This window comes from Myxine glutinosa, chromosome 3 (genome assembly GCF_964187855.1).
Source record: "Myxine glutinosa chromosome 3, kmMyxGlut1.1, whole genome shotgun sequence".
Classification (NCBI taxonomy): Eukaryota; Metazoa; Chordata; class Myxini; order Myxiniformes; family Myxinidae; genus Myxine; species Myxine glutinosa.
The window spans coordinates 189,927,584-189,939,896 of NC_136263.1; the positions used below are offsets into that span (position 1 = coordinate 189,927,584).

A 12,313-nucleotide genomic window follows, 5' to 3' on the forward strand; every position below is an offset into this window, starting at 1 on the left:
AAAATTTAGTGACATAAAAATAAAAAATATTCATTCAGGCTTGTGGGAAAATCTTCATTCTTCACTTATAACCCGAAAATCCAACATGAATACAGGCCTGGGGCCTTCGAGGCCCCACATAAATGTTGTTGTACTACTATGTTATATCATTATTTTCTTGATATGAGCCTCATTATATGCTTCTATAACTTGGTTACAAATAATTCAGTGACAAAAATTTGAAAATTAAAAAACTTTACACGAATACATTAGTGGGGCCTCCGAGGCCCAATGGCTGCATAGGTGTAGGATTTTTGATAGTTGTGGACATATACATTCTAAATAAAAGGATTAGTGAATCATTTTTCTCCCAAATAATAGGATCAATGATTCACATTTTCTGAGCAAATACACATCCATGAGCATCGACTTGAATTGAAAAAGGATATGAAAGGAAATAAATCTATTAAAAAAATAAAATTAAAAAAAACATTAAATGAATACATCCTTTGGGCCTCCGAGGCCCAATGGCTGCATTTATGTAGGATTTTTGATGCCTGCATCTAAGAGTTAACATATGTTATTCCGCAAGGAGAGTTCTTTACAATGAGTCATGTCTCAATTTTTTCTATGCAGCGCTTTTGGAGATATAGAGGTTGCAAAGCTTTTTTGTTTTTTTTCGAAGATGGCGCCCATACCACGTGACCTATGACATCCTTTTTTTTTCTCCACCAATTTATCCCTAGATGATGCTCAACAAATTTCATCTTGATCGGATGAAGTTTTGTACTTGTAGAATTATGACGTCATAATGGAAGCACCTATGACATCATCATTAACATGTTATTCCCCATGGCGATGAGCCATGCCTCAATTATTTATATGCAGTCCAGTATCGGAGATATGGAGGTGCAAAGTTTTTCGGTTTTTCCAATATGGCGCCCATACCATGTGACCTATGACATCATAATTATCATTTAAAATTCTACAGGAGGAGCCACACCTATCATGGAAATTTCCTGTCAATCGGACTAACGGTTGCAGAGAAAATCATATTTATTCTGTGCGGACAAACAGACAGACAAACAAAGACAGACAGACAGACAGACAAACGGACTCAAATGCAATATGCTCTCCTCTGGCGAGTGTAATTACGTGTCGGTGCTACAAATTATTTCATAATAATAACTCAACAACTGTAAGGGAGAGACATGCAATATATACCATAATAATAATAATAATAATAATAATAATAATAATAATAATAATAATAATAATAATAATAAAAAAGGAGAAGAGGAACAGGAAGTACTCCATGTGGATTTTTAAAAATTCAATTGTTTAATCAAAACAAACAAGAAAAAGAGCAATCAGAGATTGCAAACCCTTGCCAGGATGTATTTTCAGTGGTTTTTAAGGTTTTTGTGTTAAAACAAATATGGCGGCCGAACCACGTGACCGATGACGTCATCATTATTTTTTTTCTAAACTAATTTATTGCTAGATTAGGCTCAAGAAATTTCATCTTGATCGGATGAAGTTTTGTACTTGTCGAATTATGATGTCATAACAGAGGCACCTATGACATCATCATTAAAATATTTTATTCCCCATGGAGAGTTCTTTATAATGAGCCACGTCTCAATTTTTCCTATTCAGCGCTTTCGGAGATATCGAGGTGCAAAGTTTAGATGGCGGCCGAACCACGTGACCTATGACGTCATAATTATCATTATAAAATTCTGCAGGTGGAGTTGCACCTATGGTGAAAATTTCCTGTCAATCGGACCAACGGTTGCAGAGAAAATCATATTTATTCTGTGCGGACAAACAGACAGACAAACAAACAAACAAACAAACGGACTCAAATGCAATACCCCCTCCTCTGGCGAGGGTAATAATTAATCAGACTATAAATTTGCAACTGGTCAGTGGCTTTGAGACCAATACAATTTATGTCTCAGCCCCAAGGCATCAAAAAGCTACATTTATCGAACAAACAGTTTCTAATGGAGCACATCTCCGCCATTAGAACATTTAAGTTGCATCAGATGTGGCAATGACTGCAAATTGTTGCTCCCAGCTCGATAACAGAAGAGGCCATTTGCATTTTTGCCGCATACATCCCTACCACGTTGAGAATCCTGTGCGGCACGGGCAACTTGCTAGTAATAAATAACTGTGACTCACGACTAAAGCAGGAAGTTACAGCACCTGCGATTTGAGTGAATTATTCTGGAGCAAAGCTAGATTAGCTTCCTAGTCTGTTTCAACAGTCAGATCAATTTATGACGTTTTTATAATCCATCAATGTCAATACATTTTTAATGCATATTCATGGTTGTTTTTTTTGTTGTTCGTTTTGTTTTTTAAAGTAAAAAAAATAATTTATTCTGACGTCTTCTTAAGAACTTAGCACCTAATATGTCTACCAAGTTTCGTCTGAATCTGTCCAAAGCCTGCAGGACACGCAAGATCTGCCTGCAACCCTCTTCTGGTGGAACTGCCAAAATCTAAGCTCTCTGCTCACCTTCACTCCTTCATTCCTCTTTTCTCCCGCCTCTGGAACAAACTCCCTCACTCTCTTCAATCCCACTCCTCCCTCCAGGTCTTTAAAACAGCTGTTCACCACCATCTCTTGTCTTCCCCATCCAAAACCTTGGTCTTTTCTACCCCTGTTAATACACCCCAAATCCAACTCTTTCAATCTCCAACTTCTTTCCTGAAATTCCTAGTAGTGTTCATTTGCTTTATACCGTGTACCCCTCCTCCCAGTCCCCCAGTCCCCCACCGGCCCTCTCCCTTCCACAGATCTACCGACGTCCCCGTTCTCTACTGTTGTGCTTGATTGCTTTTCCCTTTCCCTCCCCTTTTTTTTTCTTCTTCTTTTCTCTTTTTTTTCTCTCTCTCTCTCTCTCTCTCTCTCTCTCTCTCTCTCTCTCTCTCTCTCTCTCTCTCTTTATTGTATGCTTTATGGGTCCATGCATGTTTTCGTGTGTAATGTGTTAGCTCTCGCACGAGCTTTGACTCTGTATTCCATTTTAAAAAATGAATACAAAAAACTTTTTGAAATATCATGCCATATATCGTTTTTGGCTTTACCTCTCAATGGTGAAGAATCACTTTTAAAATTATATGCCGCAGCTCCAGATCTTCACCAGAATCTAATCAATTTGTCCTTGTCAAACACCCAACGTCTCCAACCAATTTCGTCTGAATCTGTCCATTGATATACTTTGAGATATACTGCTCACAGACAGACAAACAGACAGACAGAAAGACAGACAGACAGGGGTGAAAACAAACATAACCTCCATCCTCCTTTGGTGGCGGAGCTAATTATGATAACACCAAAACTTGTTTATTTTGGCCCAGCTGAAGGTAAACCTTTCTCAAAAAAATTTCTTTTGATATCTTACAAAGTTATGGATCGATTCGTACGAAACTTGGTGAACAGGTTGGGACGAATGGATTCGATTTTGGTGAAGATCTGGATCCAGATCTTGGCTTCAAATAGCCTTTAATCAACCTAAACCTGTGATATCCTTGGAACTTGCAGTAAAGACAAATGTACTACAAGCCAAGTCTCATCTTCCAAATAAGAGCGACCGGGCCCACACAATCAAACAAGGCAATTCCCAGGAGGAAGGGACAGTAAAATGGTGGATGCTTCAGATTCAGACAGCAATTTGTGGTTCAGACATTCTGCTGCAGGCAAGATGGGTGTGCACAAAAAATACATGACATCACAAGTTTGTAATGTGTTGAGTTGTATTTCTGAACGGCCATGTGTGGTTTAAATGCAAATGGGACCCGCATGCTCATTCCCTCGTCTCCACCTGCTCGGTCCAATTGGCTGGTAGATATGTCAACTCTTCCTTCAAGTTACCCACAAATTTATATCTAACCCTGCTTACTCGCAAGAGTCGTTTATAAAACTGGAAATATACTTTCGCTTGTAAGGCCCCATGCCAACTACTCCACCACATCCACAGCCACAGCCACAGCCACAGCTGACATAGATCGATCGAACATGGCGGAGATCCCTTTGCATATGACACAATTAAATGGAGATCCCAGCTGATTAACGTGCATCATTTCCCAGTATTCCCAGTATTCTCAGTATTCTGGATATGGTCTAAACCACGTTGGTTATCAATATCAGAATAGACTTCAATTTAATCCTCCAAGAAATCCCGATTAAGCCAAACAGTTCATGTGGCAAAAATGGCAGGAAGTGAATACACAAACACCCAAAGCTTCTCCTCACCCAGTTGGATGATGGAACAGAATACCGGACAACAAGACAATAACTATGCACATGTTGTAATTTAAACAATCCTCCTCAATAAAACAATCCCCAAAAATGCCGCAACCACCATTCACTCCCTACTCACTCGGGGGAACCAGACAAATGGAAGACGCTGAATAGCTGAGACCTCAAGAGGGTGGTAGATGGTGGCCCAACAAGGACAGGGCAGACGACAGGGTGAGTGGCACCAAGCAGATGACCAGTCGAGCAGCACGGAGCACCCAGCTGAACAACCATTCAAGGTGAAGCCTCAGACAACGAGCGAGAGCTCAATTTATTTTCTCACCAGACACCCATTGCTCTGGATTGCCATTTTTATATCCTTCCCTTCCCCCGCTCGTCCCCACATTTTTCCCTCAGGTGGCTGTCAATCGGACCACATCCCGCTGGCCAATAAGTACTCAAAGCAGTAGGCTGACAATCAAGGCTGCACATGCAAACAGGCCTCACAGCCAATCATGGCCCTGGGTGGCAAACTCACTCCTCATGGTATCCAAGGAAATCTCCTCTCATGAATCACTGACTTCCTCCATTCCCATAGTTGGCGTGCATCTCTAACGGGATCCTCCCATCACGTCTCCCTGTTAAGGCTGGAGTTTCCCCAAGGCTGTGTCTTGTTCCTCATCTTCAATGATCTTTCCAATTCCCTGGAAAATACTGCTCATCTCTTTGCTGATGATTCCACCGCATCATAATTCAGATATGCAGGCTGCAGCCTCGTCCCTCTGCATATCAAGATAGAATCAGGAGCTAGTCGTACACTTGAAATAAGTCTTTCAACTCCAACAAATTCCTCCACTAAACCGTTCTCTCCGAAAGGACTGTTTCCCACAACAAATTACCTAATTCCCAAACACCTCGCCCCCCCCCCCCATTTTTCCGATTATTGGGATACACCACCCCCTCTCCCTGACCTATTTTTGTTTGTTAGCTGTTGGTTGGTTTGTTGCAACGCTGCTTTCCCCTTCCTCTTATTTCCGTGTTTCAGCTTGTTCACACCATGACCTCCTTCCCCTTCCCTTGATTTCACTCTCACTTTCATTCTGCTGTTGGTGTTTCCCCCTTTCAATTGTGTTTCATTCCATTCTGCTCCAGCTCTTCCATAAGCCTCGACCATGTGTACAGAAAAAAAGACAAAATGTCCCTGCACGTTTTCTCCAGTCGTGAAGCAGCACGAAGTGGCCTACACTGGTTCTTTGCATTTCAATGCCATTCACACTTATCTGGCCTCACCTGGTTCCAGACATGGGGGAAACACAAATACACAATGTACCCTCTCTATCCACTATGGACAGCGTTGTCACTCCAGCAATACAATGTGATCAGACAATTTATCTCCATCCACATACATTTAAAATTCACCAAAAGTCCATCCGTCTGTTTGAAGGTACCGCAAAAACGGCTGAACCGATCGCAACGATATTTTGGGTAGGTATTCCTGGGACCCCTTGGAGTAAAATAGGCTATATTGTTTTTCCAATTTTCCAATTTTTCCAAACACGATGGAATAATATTTACCGATATGAACAGTGATGTGGCTTTTATTGAAATTCTACAAATACTGTTTAGATTTTGATGAGAATTACGAACCTGCCGCGAATGCGGAAGTGGACAGATGACGGCAATGCGCGGGTTTGATCATATCCCAATACAACGATCATTCAATCGTAATGTTAAATCGTTAAACGTTAATCATGTTAATCGTTTTGTTAAAGTATCAATGGATGATTGGAATTGAGTAAATACAATTACGATTTTGAATTCGTAATTGTATTCACCCACCCGTACGGAACTTCACATCAGGATTTAAATATTTGTTTATGTCACGAATGTTGTTAAAAGTTTATTATATTAATGTATATTTGTGATTGGAGTTATGCTGTTTGGAATGAAAAAAGAGATATAGAGTTCAAGTGAATGAAATGCAGTGATGGTTTTACGTTTAAAACATGATATTCGCGAATCACCATGTGCAGATTCGCCATTGACTGGGAATGGAACACACGTACCTGTTTGTTTGCGAACGGGTACGTTTTTCATGGAAGTCCTTCACGAACTTGCTGTCCATGTCTGACGTGCGACTGCAGGTGCTACAGGAATGTGGAATTTATTGGTTTCATGCTTTAGCATTCGCCGTTTCTGCATTGTCTGTTTGCTTATGGCCTCCCACCAGTGCGTAGCACGGGTACCTCACGAGTACATTTAATACTGGGTTAAAAAAAGTTATTTAAACAATGCAAATTCAAATGGTGTGAAAGCCTTCAGATGTATCTACTGCCTCCTACCTAATAAATGTAACAATACAACTTATAAAATAATATTCCAACACAAACAATGAAACTATAGTCTTTCTCATAATAAAAATTAATGAATAAAACGTGGTTGTTCATCATGCATGTTTGTTTATGTGTAATATATACATGGAGGCACCAGAGTGTACATTGTATTGGATCGAGTGTCTGTGACCTTCTCGGTGGCACACTTAAACAAACAAGAAGACGTCATCCAGAGCACGATACTTGCAAAATCCACCCCTTCCCCCCCCCCCCCCCCAAAAGGTTGCCATTGATCAATGAAATTGTACATTTCATCAAGATTAAAATTGACGATCTTTATCAAAGCCCGGTCAATAGGATGAAAAGTGACGATTTTTCAGACGAAAATTGATGTTTTGGAAGTTTGACCTCGAGTTGGCCTTTGACCTTTTGACCTTAAAATAGTTGGTTTCCCAATTCAGTGAGGCACTATGCAAATGCTGTTAAATTTTCAAGTCAATTGTATGAAAATTTATGATTTTGGAAGTTTGACCTTGAGTTGACCTTTTGACCTTAAAATAGTCAGTTTCCCAATTTAGTGACTCAATGTGCAAATGCTGTTAAATTTTCAAGTCAATCGGATGAAAAATGGTGATTTTAGAAATTTGACCTCAAGATTCCCTTTGACATGTGACCTCAAAATCAATAGGCTTCTCAATTGTGATGACCTGTACAACTTGGTGAAGTTTCATGACGATCGGTTTACAATTGTGACCTGTAGGCGAGTGACAAACAGACAGACAGAAAACCTCCTTCCCCTTCCTTCCTTGCAAGTAATAAATAATCCATTCTTCCAGTGGATGGATTTTCAAGCGTCTTCAAATAACTGATTTCAATTTTAAAATCTTCATGCAATCCATCATATAAACGAATATATAAATATAGACAGTGGATTGAAATGTTGGGTGGTGGTGCTGGTTTGTATGCAGCCTCTAGCTCTGGGGTGGGGAACCTCCGGCCTCCGGGCCGTATACGGCCCGCGAGACCGTTTGATCCGGCCCGCGAGGCAATTCATCTATCTATAATTCCAGTAATCTCTCCTTTTCAAGGTTTTAAATTAATTGGACAAAGGGTAACCAAGTTATGGCCAAAAACGATTCAACCAATCAGAGAGGAGCGAGCTTTCACGTGTTGTAACAGTCAACGAATGCCGAACGTGGCGAGCAGACGCTGCCTCGGACGGCACATTTGAGAACTTATTCATTTATTTGACGTTGGCAAAATATGTTGGCGCTAACAGAATAATTGCCATCAAATTAAAACTAATTTGCGATTAATCGTAACTGCGATATGCGACCTTCCGGACAGTCAAGTGAGTTCCGGACAGTCGTAACTGCGATATGCGACCTTCCGGACAGTCAAGTGATCGCGTGATCTCATGTCATCATTTCATTCAGTATATGCAAACATGGCGACTAACAAGAAAAGAAAGGTAGATGCGGAATGTCGCGCTTTCCAAGAGAAATGGGCAAACAATTATTTCTTTGTGGAAGTAAAAGGCAAGCCAGTATGCCTAGTTTGTCGGGAAGTGCTCTCGGTGATGAAAAAGGCCAACCTCGAGCGTCATTACAGCTCAAAACATGCTAAACTGGACGAGTTGAAAGGACAAATGCGCTTGGAGAAAGTTAACGTTCTTCGGCGGAGTTTTGGTGCTCAACAAGCAGTCTTCATAAGACCACAATCTGACCGAGACAACACTACGCATGCTAGTTTTGTGGTGAGTGAGCTAATCGCTAAGAAGCTGATGCCGCATTCAGAAGGAGAATTTGTGAAGGAGTGCCTTGTTGCCGCTGCGGAGCTGCTCGCACCGGACAAAGTAAAATTGTTCCAAAGTGTCAGTTTGTCTCGAAGAACTGTCTCAGATCGGATTACTGACATGGCACAAGATATTGAGAAAACACTGAAGGACACCGCAAGAGATTTCCAGTTTTTCTCTCTCTGGCCTGCGATGAGACAACGGACATGACAAACACCGCCCAACTAGCCATTTTTGTGCGGGGGATTACAGCTGAGTTTGATACGAGGGAGGAGTTGCTGTCTTTGCAAGCCATGCATGGCACCACCAAAGGTGAGGATTTGTTTGAGCAAGTTGTTTTGGCTATGAACAAATTCGAACTGCAGTTTGACAAGTTAAGTGGCCTGGCCACGGATGGAGCCCCAGCCATGGTTGGCATGCAAAAGGGATTGACTGCATTGTTCAAAAAAGAAATGAGTCGTCTCAGTCTCGATCCAAGTGAGTTAGTTGTATGCCACTGTATCATACACCAAGAGAATCTGTGTGCACAGTCCCTGAAGCTCAACAATGTGATGACAACTATCGTTTCCACCATAAACGTCATCAAAAGCAGAGGGCTGAACAGCCGCCAGTTCAAGGAGTTACTGAGTGAACTAGAGTCAGAGTAGGGAGATCTGGTTTACCACTGTGAGGTGCGGTGGCTGAGTCGCGGAAATATGCTCACACGGTTTTACTCACTGAGAGAAGAAGTGAAACAGTTCATGGAGATGAAGGGGAAACCTGTCATGGAACTCAGTGATAGCAAGTGGCTGTGTGATTTGGGCTTCATGGTGGACATTACCAAGTACCAGTCAGAGCTGAACGTCAAGCTCCAAGGTCCCAACCAGCTTCTCAGCTCTCTGCAATCACATGTGAAATCATTTGAAGCTAAACTAAAGCTGTGGCAAGTGCAACTGGAAAGGGGAAACACTATCCACTTTCCCACTCTGCAAGAACAAAAGCCTGCTGTGACATCTGAATATGCTGCTGAGTGTGTAAAACTCCTCCAGGCATTTGGAGAGAGGTTCCAGGACATGAAAAGTAAACAAAGGGAACTGAACATATTTGCCACGCCGTTTAATGTGGAACCAGCTGATGTGCCTGACAACCTACAACACGAAATCATTGAGCTGCAAAGCAATGACGAGCTCAAAGCTAGGTACAACAACCTCCCTTTGCTCGAGTTCTACAAACTGTATGTACATGCTGAGGATTTTCCCATTCTGAGGAGGCATGCACTGAAGTTTGCATCACTGTTTGGGACGACCTACAGCTGTGAGCAGTTCTTTTCAAAACTGACTCTTGCAAAGACTCGGTTCCACTCAAGACTGACTGACCCAAACCTGCAAAACCAGCTGCGAGTAGCATCATCATCACTACCACCTGACACCAAACGCCTCGCCAAAGAGAAACAGTTCCAGCCATCGCATTAGGTGAGTCCGATATATGTATTCAATAATTTAGCATGGGCCTCGAAGGATGTTCTAAAAATCGAAATGGCCCTTGACAGGAAAAAGGTTCCCCACCCCTGCTCTAGCTGCTTGGCTCCATCATTTGCTGGGAACACACCTGTGCCGCTGATGCAATCCCCCCTATTACCAGTCAGCTGGTACTCATTTTGCCGACCTCGGAAGGATGACAGGCTGAGTCAACCCAGCTGGTGTTATTTCAATGGACGGCAGGGGATTCAAACTCAGGACCCGAAGATATTAAGCCAACCACCTTAACCGTTAAGCCAACACCAAACACCAAACCAACTCTTGGGTGATGGGTACGGATGCAAAAATTTGTCGTTGTGAAAATGCATATGTACAGTATATATAATGATGGTGGTGGTGGGTGTATGCACTTCATTAATTTAGATATCACGTATTATTGTTGTAATGCAGTCTAACCACGCCTCTACCGGAGGTAGATCACGTTCCATGGGGGCTGCCTGTGTCTCAACCCCCGCTAGTCTACCTACCTGCTGCTCTCTGCTCTGCTACATCACCTGCTACACCAAGGTGGGACCTGGACCAAACAACCAATGACCCACTCTACGCAGACTGGGCTCTAGGTTCGACATATGGGAAATCTAGGTACAGCAGCACGCTACAATGTTGAGGCAGACATTCCTTAGCAGTGCAGTTTGCTGTGCTCCTAGATTTAATAGTTTACCTTAACTTCACTTCTCCAGGAAGCTGAAATGACCTGATAATTCATGCGGCAAGAATTTGCAGGAACTCAAGACGTGTAGTAAGTTGAACGTGTAGTAAGTGTGCACCTTGTGCTAAAATTTAATTTCTGTGATTATGCATCAGATGCTCAACAACAACAACCTGAAGGACCTCTGCAGTTTTGTCAGCCATAGTTCAAAAAAGTAAGGAATGTGCGCAACTGTGGCTAAACATATGCAAGTTGCATTTGCACCGTATCCATAGATCCCAAATTTCTTGTTTTGTCTCCACTCTTTTTGTCTGAGTGCCAGCGACGAACATAAAATTGCCATCTGCCCATAGAGTCACAATCCATTCCCATCTCCGCTTAACTGGCCTTGCCGATGTCAGACATGAGAGGGACACATACATCAGACCCTCAACCTAATCTAACTATTAACATGACAATAGCTGTACCCCAGTGATGCACGAAGTAGACAACTCTTGTATGGTGCTGTTCTCTATTGCGTTCTCATCTTGTGTAATACTGCGCATTGTTATTTGCATATTCTGTATCTATTATCTTATTCTAATATCTACCATCGCTTTCTTTGTCTTGCAGATTGATTGTTCATCGTTGTTGCTAATAAACCTGCATTCAATTGATACATTCTTGTTTATGAACAATCAACTCATCTGAAGATGCCTGCTGCAGTCTGCCCCTTCCCGAGCTGTGTCTACGTTACTGACAGCACTGACAATGCCGTTGCTGCTATCCAGCTCTCCATCCACGCCATGACTCACACGTCCATTGCACCAGCCAAACCGGACAAAGTCAGCCGTCCTCGTATCCAAACCGGCGGTACCAGCGAAGATTGGCAATATTTCACCAGAAGATGGGATGGTTACAAGGCAGCGACCCAGATAATCGGCAATGATGTTCGCGTTCAACTCCTTGAATGTTGTGATGATAATCTACGACGTGACCTCCACCGCAGCAACCCACGCATTGAAATCAAGGACGAGGCAGCTATACTACAAGCCATTCGGTCCCTTGCTGTCCGAGAGGAGAATACCATGGTGTCCCACGTAAACCTCCACAACATGCGACAGGACCGAGAAGAACCAATTCGTACCTACGCAGCCCGTCTGGCTGGTCAAGCTGAGATCTGCAAGTTTTCTGTTGTATGCTCATGCAATCCCCCTACTGATGTCAACTACACCAAGGACATGGTTCGCGATGTCCTATGTCGGGGACTCGCCGATCAAGATATACAACAGGACATTCTCGGCGATCAAAATCAGAACATGAGCTTGGAGGAAGTTCTCATTTTCGTCGAGGCCAAGGAAGCAGGGAAACGTTCCCAGAATGCCTTGCTCGATAGTGAAGGTGCTCATGGCGCAAGCCAATACAAAAACTGGAAGAACAAAAGAGCCCTGATCACTACCGACAAGCAGGTGGCCATTTGTAGTTATTGCGGCAAAACTGGTCATGGCAAACAGCCGAACATCGACCAAAGGCGTCAATTCTGCAATGCCTACGGGAAAACATGCAGTAAATGCGCCACTCGCGGCCATTTTGCACATGTCTGCCGGGGAGGCACGAAAAAGGCGGACAACAAACCTACGGACAAATCAATGGATGCTCATGATGTGGAAGAAAGCAGCCAGGTCCACGATCTCCTCTGCTCTGTCACGGAACGAGAAACGGCCATTTGGAAGCCGCAAATTAAAAGGGCCATGGCCACCTTGTCAACTCCACTACACCTCGACCACCATATATTTGACCACCTCT

General features: G+C 42.8%; 1 protein-coding gene across 2 annotated transcripts in view; it reads right to left on the reverse strand.

The window, feature by feature from the left end:
* Positions 1-12,313, reverse strand: part of LOC137422946 (formin-binding protein 1-like) — an 80,062-nt gene that overhangs the window by 52,520 nt on the left and 15,229 nt on the right. The gene's annotated exons all lie outside the window — the stretch shown is intronic.